The following is a 14,993-nucleotide window of genomic DNA, read 5'->3' on the forward strand; positions in this document are numbered from 1 at the left end:
CCGATATATGTCAGCAAAACAAAATCACCTTACCTCCCACGCGCCTTTTCGGCCGGCCTCGCTAAATTTACAACTGCCGGCGCTGAAAATTTTTGGTCCGCCAAAAAAAAAAGAAATTTTTACAAATTCTGTTACCGACCCGTATAAGCCTGAAAAACTTGTTTTACCGACCGATACTATGTCGGTAAAACCTGAAATCTTACCGACGGTCGGTAAAAAATTTTCACTGGCCTTCGGCCTGGACTCTGAAATTGCCCAGCCTTTTGGGGCTAAAAATTTTGGTCCTGGCCAAAAAAAAAAAAAAAAATTTTTTTTTTTAAATCTGTTCTACCGACCGATATAAATTTAAAAAATCTCTGCGACCGATACTATGTCGGAAAAACAAAAATCTGCCTTACCGACAGTCGGTAAAAAATTTTCGCGCAGGCCGTCGGCCGGCGACAAAAATGGAAATTTTTAGCCTTTTAAAACTAAAAATTTTGGTCTGGAAAAAAAAAAAATTTTTTTTTTAAATCTCTGTTTTACCGACCGATATAAATTTGAAAATCTGTTTTACCGATTAATACTATGTCGGAAACAAAAATCTGCCTTACCGAACAGTCGGTAAAAATTTTCGCGCAGGCCTGTCCTGGCGACAAAAACGGAAATTTTAGCCTTTTGGCGCAGAAATTTTGGTCTAAAAAAACAATTTTTTTTTTTTTAAATCTGTTTACCGACCGATATAAATTTGAAAAATCTGTTTTACCGACCGATACTATGTCGGAAAAACAGAAATCTATACCGACGGTCGGTAAAAAATTTTCGCGCCGGCCTTTGGCCTTTGCTGGCTAAATTTTTATCTTTGGCGCTAAAAATTTTGGTCCGCCAAAAAAAAAAAAATTTTTTTTTCATTTGTTACCGACCGATATAAATTTGAAAAATCTGTTTTACCGACCGATACTATGTCGAAAAAACAAAATCTGCATTAGACAGTCGGTAAAAATTTTTCGAGCCGGCCTCGGCCGGCGCGACCTCAGAAATTTTTAGCTTTTTTGGCGCGAGAAATTTGGTCCGCCAAAAAAAAAAACAATTTTTTTAAATCTGTTTTACCGACCGATATAAATTTGAAAAATCTGTTTTACCGACCGATACTATGTCGGAAAAACAGAAATCTGCATTACCGACAGTCGGTAAAAAATTTTCGAGCCGGCCTTCGGCCGGCGACAAAATCGGAAATTTTTAGCCTTTTGGCGCTGAAAATTTTGGTCCCAAAAAACTAAAATTTTTTTTTTAAAAATCGTTTACGACCATATAATTGAAATCTGTTTTAGACAATACTATGTCGAAAAAACAAAAATCTGCATTACCGACAGTCTTAAAATTTTCAGACAGCCTTCGGCCGGTAAATCAGAAATTTTTACCTTTTGGGCGAAAATTTTGATCCTAAAAAAAACAATTTTTTTTTCAAATCTGTTTACCGACCGATATAAATTTGAAATCTGTTTACCGACGATACTATGTGAAAAACAAATCTGCATTACCCGACATCGGTGCAAAATTTCTCGGCCTTCGGCCTGAACAAAAACAGAAATTTTAATTTGGCGCTGAAAATTTTGGTCCTAAAAAAAAAAAAATTTTTTTTTTTTTTTTAAATCTGTTGCCGACCTAATAAATTTGAAAAATCTGTTTTACCGACCGATACTATGTCGGAAAAACAGAAATCTGCATTACCGACAGTCGGTAAAAAATTTTCGAGCCGGCCTTCGGCGACAAAACAAATTTTAGCTTTTTGGCGCGAGAAATTTTGGTCCGCCAAAAAAAAAAATTTTTTTTTTTTTTAAATCTGTTTACCGACCCATATAAATTTGAAAAACCTGTTTTATTGACCGATTTATGTCGGTAAAACAGAAATCTGCCTTAAACGGTCGGTAAAAATTTTCGCGCCGGCCTTTGGCCGGCACAAAACTGGAAATTTTTAGCCTTTTGGCGCTAAAAATTTTGGTCCGCCAAAAAAAAAAAAAAATTTTTTTTTTTCAAATTTGTTTACCGACCAAATTTGAAAAATCTGTTTTACCGACCGATACTATGTCGGAAAAACAGAAATCTGCATTACCGACGATCGGTAAAAAATTTTCGAGCCGGCCTTCGGCCGGCGACAAAAACGGAAATTTTCAGCCTTTTGGCGCTAAAAATTTTGGTCCGCCAAAAAAAAAAAAAAATTTTTTTTTTTTAAATCTGTTTTACCGACCGATATAAATTTGAAAAATCTGTTTTACCGACCGATTATATGTCGGTAAAAAAAAATCTGCATTACCGACAGTCGGTAAAAATTTTGCGCAGGCTTTCGGCCGGCGGCAAAAACGAAAATTTTAGCCTTTTGGCGCAGAAATTTTGATCGCCAAAAAAAAATTTTTTTTTAAATCTGCTTTTCCGACCAATTTTAAGTTAAAAAATCTGTTTTACCGACCGATATATGTCGGTAAAACAAAAATCTCATTACCGACGGTAAAATTTTCGCGCCGGCTTTCGGCCGGCGAAAAACGAAAATTTTTAGCCATTTGGCGCAGAAATTTTGATCGTCAAAAAAAAAAAAATTTTTTTTTTTTAAATCTGGCACCGACCAATTTTAAGTTAAAAAATCTGTTTTACCGACCGATACTATGTCGGTAAAACAAAAATCAGCATTACCGACAGTCGGTAAAAAATTTTCGCGCAGGCTTTCGGCCGGCAGCAAATGAAAATTTTTAGCCTTTAGCGCAAAAATTTTGATCGTCAAAAAAAAAATTTTTTTTTTGGCCGGATAAGTACAGCGCCAAAACTAAAATTTCCGTTTTGTCTGAGCGTCGTTGAAATTACCATTTGTCGGTATCTGAATTTATTTTCGAGTCATAGTGCAGATGCATTTTGCACTCAAATGGCCAGTTAAAAAAAAAAATTTTTTTTTGCGGACAATTTTTGGCGCCAAAGGCTAAAATTTCCGTTTTCTCGCCGGCCGAGGGCCACGGCATAATTTACCGATTGTCGGTCTAGTCCTTTTACTGACACAGTATCGGTCGGTAAAACAGGTTTTCCAAATTTACATAAATCGGTAAAACAGATTTTAAAAAAAAATTTTGGCGGACCAAATTTCTCGCGCCAAAAAGCTAAAATTTTCGTTTGCCGCCGGCCGAACGGCTCAAAATTTTACCGACTGTCGGTAATGCAGATTTCTTTTTCCGACATAGTATCGGTCGGTAAAACAGATTTTTCAAATTTATATGGGTCGGTAAAACAGATTTAAAAAAAAAAAAAAAAATTTTTTTGGCGGACCAAAATTTCTCGCGCCAAAAGGCTAAAAATTTTCGTTTTTGCCGCCGGCCAAAAGCCTGCGCGAAGATTTTTTACCGACTTTCGGTAATGCAGATTTTTGTTTTACCGACATATAATCGGTCGGTAAAACAGATTTTTTAATTTAAAATTGGTCGGTAAAACAGATTTTAAAAAAAAAAGAAAAATTCTGCGCAGGTAGAAAGATGGGGGGAATCAGTAGAAACATTTTTTGTTAATAAAATTTTGTTCTATCTCTCTCCCCCTGCGCGCACGAGGGCAAAAACCAAAAAAAAAAAAATCTGCGCAGGTAGAAAGATGGGGAATCAGTAGAAACATTTTTGTTAATAAAATTTTGTTCTATCTCTCCCCCTGCGCACGAGGGCAAAAACCAAAAAAAAAAAAATCTGCGCAGGTAGAAAGATGGGGAATCAATAGAAACATTTTTGTTAATAAAATTTTGTTCTATCTCTCCCCCTGCGCGCACAAAGGCAAAAACCAAAAAAAAAAAAAAATCTGCGCAGGTAGAAAGATGGGGGAATCAGTAGAAACATTTTTGTTAATAAAATTTTGTTCTATTTCTCCCCCTGCGCACAGGGGCAAAAAACCAAAAAAAAAAAAAAAATCTGCGCAGGTAGAAAGATGGGGGAATCAGTAGAAACATTTTTTGTTAATAAAATTTTGTTCTATCTCTCCCCCCCTGCGCGCACGAGAACAAAAACCAAAAAAAAAAAAAAAATCTGCGCAGGTAGAAAGATGGGGGGAATCAGTAGAAACATTTTTTGTTAATAAAATTTTGTTCTATCTCTCCCCCCCTGCGCGCAAAAAGGCAAAAACCAAAAAAAAAAAAAAATCTGCGCAGGTAGAAAGATGGGGGAATCAGTAGAAACATTTTTTGTTAATAAAATTTTGTTCTATCTCTCCCCCTGCGCGCACGAAAGGCAAAAACCAAAAAAAAAAAAAAAAATCTGCGCAGGTAGAAAGATGGGGAATCAGTAGAAACATTTTTGTTAATAAAATTTTGTTCTATCTCTCCCCCTGCGCGCACGAGGGCAAAAACCAAAAAAAAAAAATCTGCGCAGGTAGAAAGATGGGGGAATCAGTAGAAACATTTTTGTTAATAAAATTTTGTTCTATCTCTCCCCCTGCGCACACGAGGGCAAAAACCAAAAAAAAAAAAAAAAAATCTGCGCAGGTAGAAAGATGGGGGAATCAGTAGAAACATTTTTGTTAATAAAATTTTGTTCTATCTCTCCCCCTGCGCGCACGAAGGCAAAAACCAAAAAAAAAAAATCTGCGCAGGTAGAAAGATGGGGGAATCAGTAGAAACATTTTTTGTTAATAAAATTTTGTTTATCTCTCCCCCTGCGAGGGCACAAAAACCAAAAAAAAAAAAAAAAAATCTGCGCAGGTAGAAAGATGGGGGAATCAGTAGAAACATTTTTGTTAATAAAATTTTGTTCTATCTCTCCCCCTGCGCGCACGAGGAAAAAACCAAAAAAAAAAAATCTGCGCAGGTAGAAAGATGGGGAATCAGTAGAAACATTTTTGTTAAAAAATTTTGTTCTATCTCTCCCCCTGCGCTTACGAGGGCAAAAACCAAAAAAAAAAAAAAAATCTGCGCAGGTAGAAAGATGGGGGAATCAATAAAAACATTTTTGTTAATAAAATTTTGTTCTATCTCTTCCCCCTGCGCGCTGAAGGCAAAAACCAAAAAAAAAAAAAAACTTTGATCGTTAATATCTCGGTCCACAGGCGTCGTATGGGTCTGATCGAAAGCTCGTTTTGAAGGGCTTGAAAGCCCGCGTCGAACAAAAAAAGCGCAATAGCCTAGCTCTTCTGGTTCGCGAGATATTTCACATTTTCCGAAAAACTTTGATCGTTAATATCTCGGTCCACAGGCGTCGTAGGGGTCTGATCGAAAGCTCGTTTTGAAGGGCTTGAAAGCCCGCGTCGAACAAAAAAAAGCGCAATAGCCTAGCCCTTCTGGTTCGCGAGATATTTCACATTTTCCGAAAAACTTTGATCGTTAATATCTCGGTCCACAGGCGTCGTAGGGTTCTGATCGAAAGCTCGTTTTGAAGGGCTTGAAAGCCCGCGTCGAACAAAAAAAGCGCAATAGCCTAGCCCTTCTGGTTCGCGAGATATTTCACATTTTCCGAAAAACTTTGATCGTTAATATCTCGGTCCACAGGCGTCGTAGGGTTCTGATCGAAAGCTCGTTTTGAAGGGCTTGAAAGCCCGCGTCGAACAAAAAAAAGCGCAATAGCCTAGCTCTTCTGGTTCGCGAGATATTTCATATTTTCCGAAAAACTTTGATCGTTAATATCTCGGTCCACAGGCGTCGTAGGGGTCTGATCGAAAGCTCGTTTTGAAGGGCTTGAAAGCCCGCGTCGAACAAAAAAGAGCGCAATAGCCTAGCTCTTCTGGTTCGCGAGATATTTCACATTTTCCGAAAAACTTTGATCGTTAATATCTCGGTCCACAGGCGTCGTAGGGGTCTGATCGAAAGCTCGTTTTGAAGGGCTTGAAAGCCCGCGTCGAACAAAAAAGAGCGCAATAGCCTAGCTCTTCTGGTTCGCGAGATATTTCACATTTTCCGAAAAACTTTGATCGTTAATATCTCGGTCCACAGGCGTCGTAGGGTTCTGATCGAAAGCTCGTTTTGAAGGGCTTGAAAGCCCGCGTCGAACAAAAAAAGCGCAATAGCCTAGCCCTTCTGGTTCGCGAGATATTTCACATTTTCCGAAAAACTTTGATCGTTAATATCTCGGTCCACAGGCGTCGTAGGGGTCTGATCGAAAGCTCGTTTTGAAGGGCTTGAAAGCCCGCGTCGAACAAAAAAAAGCGCAATAGCCTAGCCCTTCTGGTTCGCGAGATATTTCACATTTTCCGAAAAACTTTGATCGTTAATATCTCGGTCCACAGGCGTCGTAGGGTTCTGATCGAAAGCTCGTTTTGAAGGGCTTGAAAGCCCGCGTCGAACAAAAAAAGCGCAATAGCCTAGCTCTTCTGGTTCGCGAGATATTTCACATTTTCCGAAAAACTTTGATCGTTAATATCTCGGTCCACAGGCGTCGTAGGGGTCTGATCGAAAGCTCGTTTTGAAGGGCTTGAAAGCCCGCGTCGAACAAAAAAGAGCGCAATAGCCTAGCTCTTCTGGTTCGCGAGATATTTCACATTTTCCGAAAAACTTTGATCGTTAATATCTCGGTCCACAGGCGTCGTAGGGGTCTGATCGAAAGCTCGTTTTGAAGGGCTTGAAAGCCCGCGTCGAACAAAAAAGAGCGCAATAGCCTAGCTCTTCTGGTTCGCGAGATATTTCACATTTTCCGAAAAACTTTGATCGTTAATATCTCGGTCCACAGGCGTCGTAGGGGTCTGATCGAAAGCTCGTTTTGAAGGGCTTGAAAGCCCGCGTCGAACAAAAAAGAGCGCAATAGCCTAGCTCTTCTGGTTCGCGAGATATTTCACATTTTCCGAAAAACTTTGATCGTTAATATCTCGGTCCACAGGCGTCGTAGGGGTCTGATCGAAAGCTCGTTTTGAAGGGCTTGAAAGCCCGCGTCGAACAAAAAAGAGCGCAATAGCCTAGCTCTTCTGGTTCGCGAGATATTTCACATTTTCCGAAAAACTTTGATCGTTAATATCTCGGTCCACAGGCGTCGTAGGGTTCTGATCGAAAGCTCGTTTTGAAGGGCTTGAAAGCCCGCGTCGAACAAAAAAAGCGCAATAGCCTAGCCCTTCTGGTTCGCGAGATATTTCACATTTTCCGAAAAACTTTGATCGTTAATATCTCGGTCCACAGGCGTCGTAGGGGTCTGATCGAAAGCTCGTTTTGAAGGGCTTGAAAGCCCGCGTCGAACAAAAAAGAGCGCAATAGCCTAGCTCTTCTGGTTCGCGAGATATTTCACATTTTCCGAAAAACTTTGATCGTTAATATCTCGGTCCACAGGCGTCGTAGGGGTCTGATCGAAAGCTCGTTTTGAAGGGCTTGAAAGCCCGCGTCGAACAAAAAAGAGCGCAATAGCCTAGCTCTTCTGGTTCGCGAGATATTTCACATTTTCCGAAAAACTTTGATCGTTAATATCTCGGTCCACAGGCGTCGTAGGGGTCTGATCGAAAGCTCGTTTTGAAGGGCTTGAAAGCCCGCGTCGAACAAAAAAGAGCGCAATAGCCTAGCTCTTCTGGTTCGCGAGATATTTCACATTTTCCGAAAAACTTTGATCGTTAATATCTCGGTCCACAGGCGTCGTAGGGTTCTGATCGAAAGCTCGTTTTGAAGGGCTTGAAAGCCCGCGTCGAACAAAAAAAGCGCAATAGCCTAGCCCTTCTGGTTCGCGAGATATTTCACATTTTCCGAAAAACTTTGATCGTTAATATCTCGGTCCACAGGCGTCGTAGGGGTCTGATCGAAAGCTCGTTTTGAAGGGCTTGAAAGCCCGCGTCGAACAAAAAAGAGCGCAATAGCCTAGCTCTTCTGGTTCGCGAGATATTTCACATTTTCCGAAAAACTTTGATCGTTAATATCTCGGTCCACAGGCGTCGTAGGGGTCTGATCGAAAGCTCGTTTTGAAGGGCTTGAAAGCCCGCGTCGAACAAAAAAGAGCGCAATAGCCTAGCTCTTCTGGTTCGCGAGATATTTCACATTTTCCGAAAAACTTTGATCGTTAATATCTCGGTCCACAGGCGTCGTAGGGGTCTGATCGAAAGCTCGTTTTGAAGGGCTTGAAAGCCCGCGTCGAACAAAAAAGAGCGCAATAGCCTAGCTCTTCTGGTTCGCGAGATATTTCACATTTTCCGAAAAACTTTGATCGTTAATATCTCGGTCCACAGGCGTCGTAGGGGTCTGATCGAAAGCTCGTTTTGAAGGGCTTGAAAGCCCGCGTCGAACAAAAAAGAGCGCAATAGCCTAGCTCTTCTGGTTCGCGAGATATTTCACATTTTCCGAAAAACTTTGATCGTTAATATCTCGGTCCACAGGCGTCGTAGGGGTCTGATCGAAAGCTCGTTTTGAAGGGCTTGAAAGCCCGCGTCGAACAAAAAAGAGCGCAATAGCCTAGCTCTTCTGGTTCGCGAGATATTTCACATTTTCCGAAAAACTTTGATCGTTAATATCTCGGTCCACAGGCGTCGTAGGGGTCTGATCGAAAGCTCGTTTTGAAGGGCTTGAAAGCCCGCGTCGAACAAAAAAGAGCGCAATAGCCTAGCTCTTCTGGTTCGCGAGATATTTCACATTTTCCGAAAAACTTTGATCGTTAATATCTCGGTCCACAGGCGTCGTAGGGGTCTGATCGAAAGCTCGTTTTGAAGGGCTTGAAAGCCCGCGTCGAACAAAAAAAGCGCAATAGCCTAGCCCTTCTGGTTCGCGAGATATTTCACATTTTCCGAAAAACTTTGATCGTTAATATCTCGGTCCACAGGCGTCGTAGGGGTCTGATCGAAAGCTCGTTTTGAAGGGCTTGAAAGCCCGCGTCGAACAAAAAAAAGCGCAATAGCCTAGCCCTTCTGGTTTGCGAGATATTTCACATTTTCCGAAAAACTTTGATCGTTAATATCTCGGTCCACAGGCGTCGTAGGGGTCTGATCGAAAGCTTGTTTTGAAGGGCTTGCAAGCCCGCGTCGAACAAAAAAAAGCGCAATAGCTTAGCTTTTCTGAGTCACGAGATATTTCAATTTTTCTAAAAGGAGGTGGCACGGTCAGTTCGTGCCACCTTTTTTTAGAAAATTTGAAATATTTCGCGACCCAGAAGAGCTAAGCTATTTTGCACGTCAATTTACAACAATTTAATGCTATTTATTAAGTATATTTACAATATTTTATTAATCGAGTCGTTTCATGAATGTCAGTATTAATGATGTGTTCCTATTGGTTCAAATTAATCGAATGACATTTTAAACTTGTTTTTTGCGTTATCTATAAGTTTTTATATTAAATCGTATTTTACAAGTTAGTTTACAACAATTTAATGCTATTTATTAATTATTCTTACAATATTTTATTAATCAAGTCGTTTCATGAATGTCAGTACTAATGCTGTGTTCCTATTGGTTCAAATTTATTGAGTGACATTTTGCACGTGTTTTTGGCGTTATTTATAAGTTTTTATACTAAATCGTATTTTGCAAGTTAGTTTACAACAATTTAATGATATTTATTAATTATTTTTACAATATTTTATTAATCGAATCGTTTCATGAATGTCAGTACTAATGCTGTGTTCCTATTGGTTGAAAATAATCGAGTGACATTTTGCACGTGTTTTTGGCGTTATTTATAAGTTTTTATACTAAATCGTATTTTGCAATTTAGTTTACCACAATTTAATGCTATTTATTAATTATTTTTACCATATTTTATTAATCGAGTCGTTTCATGAATGTCAGTACTAATACTGTGTTCCTATTGGTTCAAATTAATCGAATGACATTTTACACTTCTTTTTTGCGTTATTTATAAGTTTCTAAACTGAATCGTATTTTGCACGTTAATTTACAACAATTTAATGATATTTATTAAGTAATTTTACAATAGTTTATTGTTTGAATCGATTCATGAATGTCAGTATTAATGCTGTGTTCCTATTGGTTGAAATTAATCGTTGACATTTTACGTTTGTTTTTGCGTTATTTATAAGTTTTTATACTTAATCGTATTTTGCTCGTTAATTTACAACAATTTAATGCTATTTATTAAGTATTTTTACATTATTTTATTAATCGAGTCGTTTCATGAATGCCAGTATTAATGCTGTGTCTCCATTGGTGAATATTTTACGCAAAATATTTTATGCTTATTTTATTCGTTTGTGGAAGATCAACTGTTTCCTCGAGTGTCCGGTTGGATTTTTTAACAAATTTAAACCGTCTTATCAAGTGAAGACAGGAAACTAATGTTTTAAAAGTGACAGGTATGTGTTATTGATTAAAGTTTAAAGTCAGAAAAACAAATATTTCTATTTGTTTTACAGGCTTTAAACTTTATAGGCAAAAGATACGTGACGGCAGCTAACCAACGAGACCATCCGGAGTTCCGGGAAAGCCGCAGAAGTCTCTCTGACCATTTCTGGTGCAAGAGAAAATTCCTCGACTTACCCAGTACTCCAGATAGCACTAACACTTTGCAGAGTGAATTCAGGTATGTCATGCGTTAGAATTTAATTAGAGTACCCTCCTCTATCGTGAGGGACCGATTTTAGATTGCTCGAGAGCCTCAGTTAATTAAAAAGTGAGAAAATTGTCAAAATATAACTTTAACCTCAATGTGTCACTTATGAGATATTTAGTTTTAATTTAAAAATACTTCTGCTTTATTTACAGGTTTGGCGCTTTGGGGACGAAAGGTTCGCGACGAAAACTAACCAAGGAAACCGTCCGGAGACGTGGAAGCCGCAGAAGTCCTCTGACCATTCCTGGTACAAGAGAAAATTCCTCGACTTACCCAGTACTCCAGATAGCACTAACACTTTGCAGAGTGAATTCAGGTATGTCATGCGTTAGAATTTAATTAGAGTACCCTCCTCTATCGTGAGGGACCGATTTTAGATTGCTCGAGAGCCTCAGTTAATTAAAAAGTGAGAAAATTGTCAAAATATAACTTTAACCTCAATGTGTCACTTATGAGATATTTAGTTTTAATTTAAAAATACTTCTGCTTTATTTACAGGTTTGGCGCTTTGGGGACGAAAGGTTCGCGACGAAAACTAACCAAGGAAACCGTCCGGAGACCCGGGAAGCCGCAGAAGTTCTCTGACCATTCCTGGTGCAAGAGAAATTCCTCGACTTACCCAGTACTCCAGATAGCACTAACACTTTGCAGAGTGAATTCAGGTATGTCATGCGTTAGAATTTAATTAGAGTACCCTCCTCTATCGTGAGGGACCGATTTTAGATTGCTCGAGAGCCTCAGTTAATTAAAAAGTGAGAAAATTGTCAAAATATAACTTTAACCTCAATGTGTCACTTATGAGATTTTTAGTTTTAATTTAAAAATACTTCTGCTTTATTTACAGGTTTGGCGCTTTGGGGACGAAAGGTTCGCGACGGAAACTAACCAAGGAAACCGTCCGGAGACCCGGGAAGCCGCAGAAGTCTCTCTGACCATTCCTGGTGCAAGAAAATTCCTCGACTTACCCAGTACTCCAGATAGCACTAACACTTTGCAGAGTGAATTCAGGTATGTCATGCGTTAGAATTTAATTAGAGTACCCTCCTCTATCGTGAGGGACCGATTTTAGATTGCTCGAGAGCCTCAGTTAATTAAAAAGTGAGAAAATTGTCAAAATATAACTTTAACCTCAATGTGTCACTTATGAGATTTTTAGTTTTAATTTAAAAATACTTCTGCTTTATTTACAGGTTTGGCGCTTTGGGGACGAAAGGTTCGCGACGGAAACTAACCAAGGAAACCGTCCGGAGACCCGGGAAGCCGCAGAAGTCTCTCTGACCATTCCTGGTGCAAGAGAAAATTCCTCGACTTACCCAGTACTCCAGATAGCACTAACACTTTGCAGAGTGAATTCAGGTATGTCATGCGTTAGAATTTAATTAGAGTACCCTCCTCTATCGTGAGGGACCGATTTTAGATTGCTCGAGAGCCTCAGTTAATTAAAAAGTGAGAAAATTGTCAAAATATAACTTTAACCTCAATGTGTCACTTATGAGATTTTTAGTTTTAATTTAAAAATACTTCTGCTTTATTTACAGGTTTGGCGCTTTGGGGACGAAAGGTTCGCGACGAAAACTAACCAAGGAAACCGTCCGGAGACCCGGGAAGCTGCAGAAGTCCCTCTGACCATTCCTGGTACAAGAGAAAATTCCTCGACTTACCCAGTACTCCAGATAGCACTAACACTTTGCAGAGTGAATTCAGGTATGTCATGCGTTAGAATTTAATTAGAGTACCCTCCTCTATCGTGAGGGACCGATTTTAGATTGCTCGAGAGCCTCAGTTAATTAAAAAGTGAGAAAATTGTCAAAATATAACTTTAACCTCAATGTGTCACTTATGAGATTTTTAGTTTTAATTTAAAAATACTTCTGCTTTATTTACAGGTTTGGCGCTTTGGGGACGAAAGGTTCGCGACGAAAACTAACCAAGGAAACCGTCCGGAGACCTGGGGAAGCTGCAGAAGTCCCTCTGACCATTCCTGGTGCAAGAGAAAATTCCTCGACTTACCCAGTACTCCAGATAGCACTAACACTTTGCAGAGTGAATTCAGGTATGTCATGCGTTAGAATTTAATTAGAGTACCCTCCTCTATCGTGAGGGACCGATTTTAGATTGCTCGAGAGCCTCAGTTAATTAAAAAGTGAGAAAATTGTCAAAATATAACTTTAACCTCAATGTGTCACTTATGAGATATTTAGTTTTAATTTAAAAATACTTCTGCTTTATTTACAGGTTTGGCGCTTTGGGGACGAAAGGTTCGCGACGAAAACTAACCAAGGAAACCGTCCGGAGACCTGGGGAAGCTGCAGAAGTCCCTCTGACCATTCCTGGTACAAGAGAAAATTCCTCGACTTACCCAGTACTCCAGATAGCACTAACACTTTGCAGAGTGAATTCAGGTATGTCATGCGTTAGAATTTAATTAGAGTACCCTCCTCTATCGTGAGGGACCGATTTTAGATTGCTCGAGAGCCTCAGTTAATTAAAAAGTGAGAAAATAGTCAAAATATAACTTTAACCTCAATGTGTCACTTATGAGATTTTTAGTTTTAATTTAAAAATACTTCTGCTTTATTTACAGGTTTGGCGCTTTGGGGACGAAAGGTTCGCGACGAAAACTAACCAAGGAAACCGTCCGGAGACTCGGGGAAGCCGCAGAAGTCTCTCTGACCATTCCTGGTGCAAGAGAAAATTCCTCGACTTACCCAGTACCACAGATAGCACTAACACTTTGCAGAGTGAATTCAGGTATGTCATGCGTTAGAATTTAATTAGAGTACCCTCCTCTATCGTGAGGGACCGATTTTAGATTGCTCGAGAGCCTCAATTAATTAAAAAGTGAGAAAATAGTCAAAATATAACTTTAACCTCAATGTGTCACTTATGAGATTTTTAGTTTTAATTTAAAAATACTTCTGCTTTATTTTCAGGTTTGGCGCTTTGGGGACGAAAGGTTCGCGACGAAAACTAACCAAGGAAACCGTCCGGAGACTCGGGGAAGCTGCAGAAGTCCCTCTGACCATTCCTGGTACAAGAGAAAATTCCTCGACTTACCCAGTACTCCAGATAGCACTAACACTTTGCAGAGTGAATTCAGGTATGTCATGCGTTAGAATTTAATTAGAGTACCCTTCTCTATCGTGAGGGACCGATTTTAGATTGCTCGAGAGCCTCAGTTAATTAAAAAGTGAGAAAATTGTCAAAATATAACTTTAACCTCAATGTGTCACTTATGAGATTTTTAGTTTTAATTTAAAAATACTTCTGCTTTATTTACAGGTTTGGCGCTTTGGGGACGAAAGGTTCGCGACGGAAACTTACCAAGGAAACCGTCCGGAGACCCGGGAAGCCGCAAAGTCTTTCTGACCATTTCTGGTGCAAGAGAAAATTCCATTTGCTAGTTAGTTTACAACAATTAATGCTATTTATTAATTATTTTTACAATATTTTATTAATCGAATCGTTTCATGAATGTCAGTACTAATGCTGTGTTCCTATTGGTTGAAATTGATCGAATGACATTTTACATATTTTTCTTGCGTTATTTATAAATTTTTGTACTAAATTATATTTTGCACGTCAATTTACAACAATTAATGCTATTTATTAATTATTTTTACAATATTTTATTAATCGAATCGTTTCATGAATGTCAGTACTAATGCTGTGTTTCTATTGGTTGAAATTGATCGAATGACATTTTACACTTTTTTCTTGCGTTATTTATAAGTTTTTATACTAAATCGTATTTTGCAAGTTAGTTTACAACAATTAATGTTATTTATTAATTATTTTTACAATATTTTATTATTCGAATCGTTTCATGAATGTCAGTACTAATGCTGTGTTCCTATTGGTTCAAATTAATCGAATGACATTTTACACTTTTTTTTTGCGTCATTTATAAGTTTCTAAACTGAATCGTATTTTGCACGGTAATTTACAACAATTAATGCTATTTATTAATTATTTTTACAATATTTTATTAATCGAATCGTTTCATGAATGTCAGTACTAATGCTGTGTTTCTATTGGTTGAAATTGATCGAATGACATTTTACACTTTTTTCTTGCGTTATTTATAAATTTTTGTATTAAATTATATTTTGCACGTCAATTTACAACAATTTAATGATATTTATTAAGTTTTTTTACAATATTTTATTAATCGAATCGTTTCATGAATGTCAGTACTAATGCTGTGTTCCTATTGGTTGAAAATAATCGAGTGACATTTTGCACGTGTTTTTGGCGTTATTTATAAGTTTTTATACTAAATCGTATTTTGCAATTTAGTTTACCACAATTTAATGCTATTTATTAATTATTTTTACCATATTTTATTAATCGAGTCGTTTCATGAATGTCAGTACTAATACTGTGTTCCTAATGGTTCAAATTAATCGAATGACATTTTACACTTCTTTTTTGCGTTATTTATAAGTTTCTAAACTGAATCGTATTTGGCACGTTAATTTACAACAATTTAATGATATTTATTAAGTAATTTTACAATAGTTTATTGTTTGAATCGATT

The 14,993-nt window shown here is 38.2% G+C and overlaps 1 long non-coding RNA gene across 1 annotated transcript; it reads left to right on the forward strand.

Moving 5' to 3' along the window:
• The first annotated feature begins 11,399 nt into the window (after positions 1-11,399).
• On the forward strand, positions 11,400-12,059 carry LOC139108006 (uncharacterized). Its single transcript, XR_011546601.1, has 3 exons — positions 11,400-11,461; positions 11,644-11,809; positions 11,992-12,059. It is a non-coding gene; the product is annotated as an uncharacterized lncRNA (long non-coding RNA).
• Positions 12,060-14,993: the final 2,934 nt, after the last annotated feature.

Source organism: Cardiocondyla obscurior, linkage group LG14, assembly GCF_019399895.1.
Source record: "Cardiocondyla obscurior isolate alpha-2009 linkage group LG14, Cobs3.1, whole genome shotgun sequence".
In the NCBI taxonomy this organism is placed as follows: Eukaryota; Metazoa; Arthropoda; class Insecta; order Hymenoptera; family Formicidae; genus Cardiocondyla; species Cardiocondyla obscurior.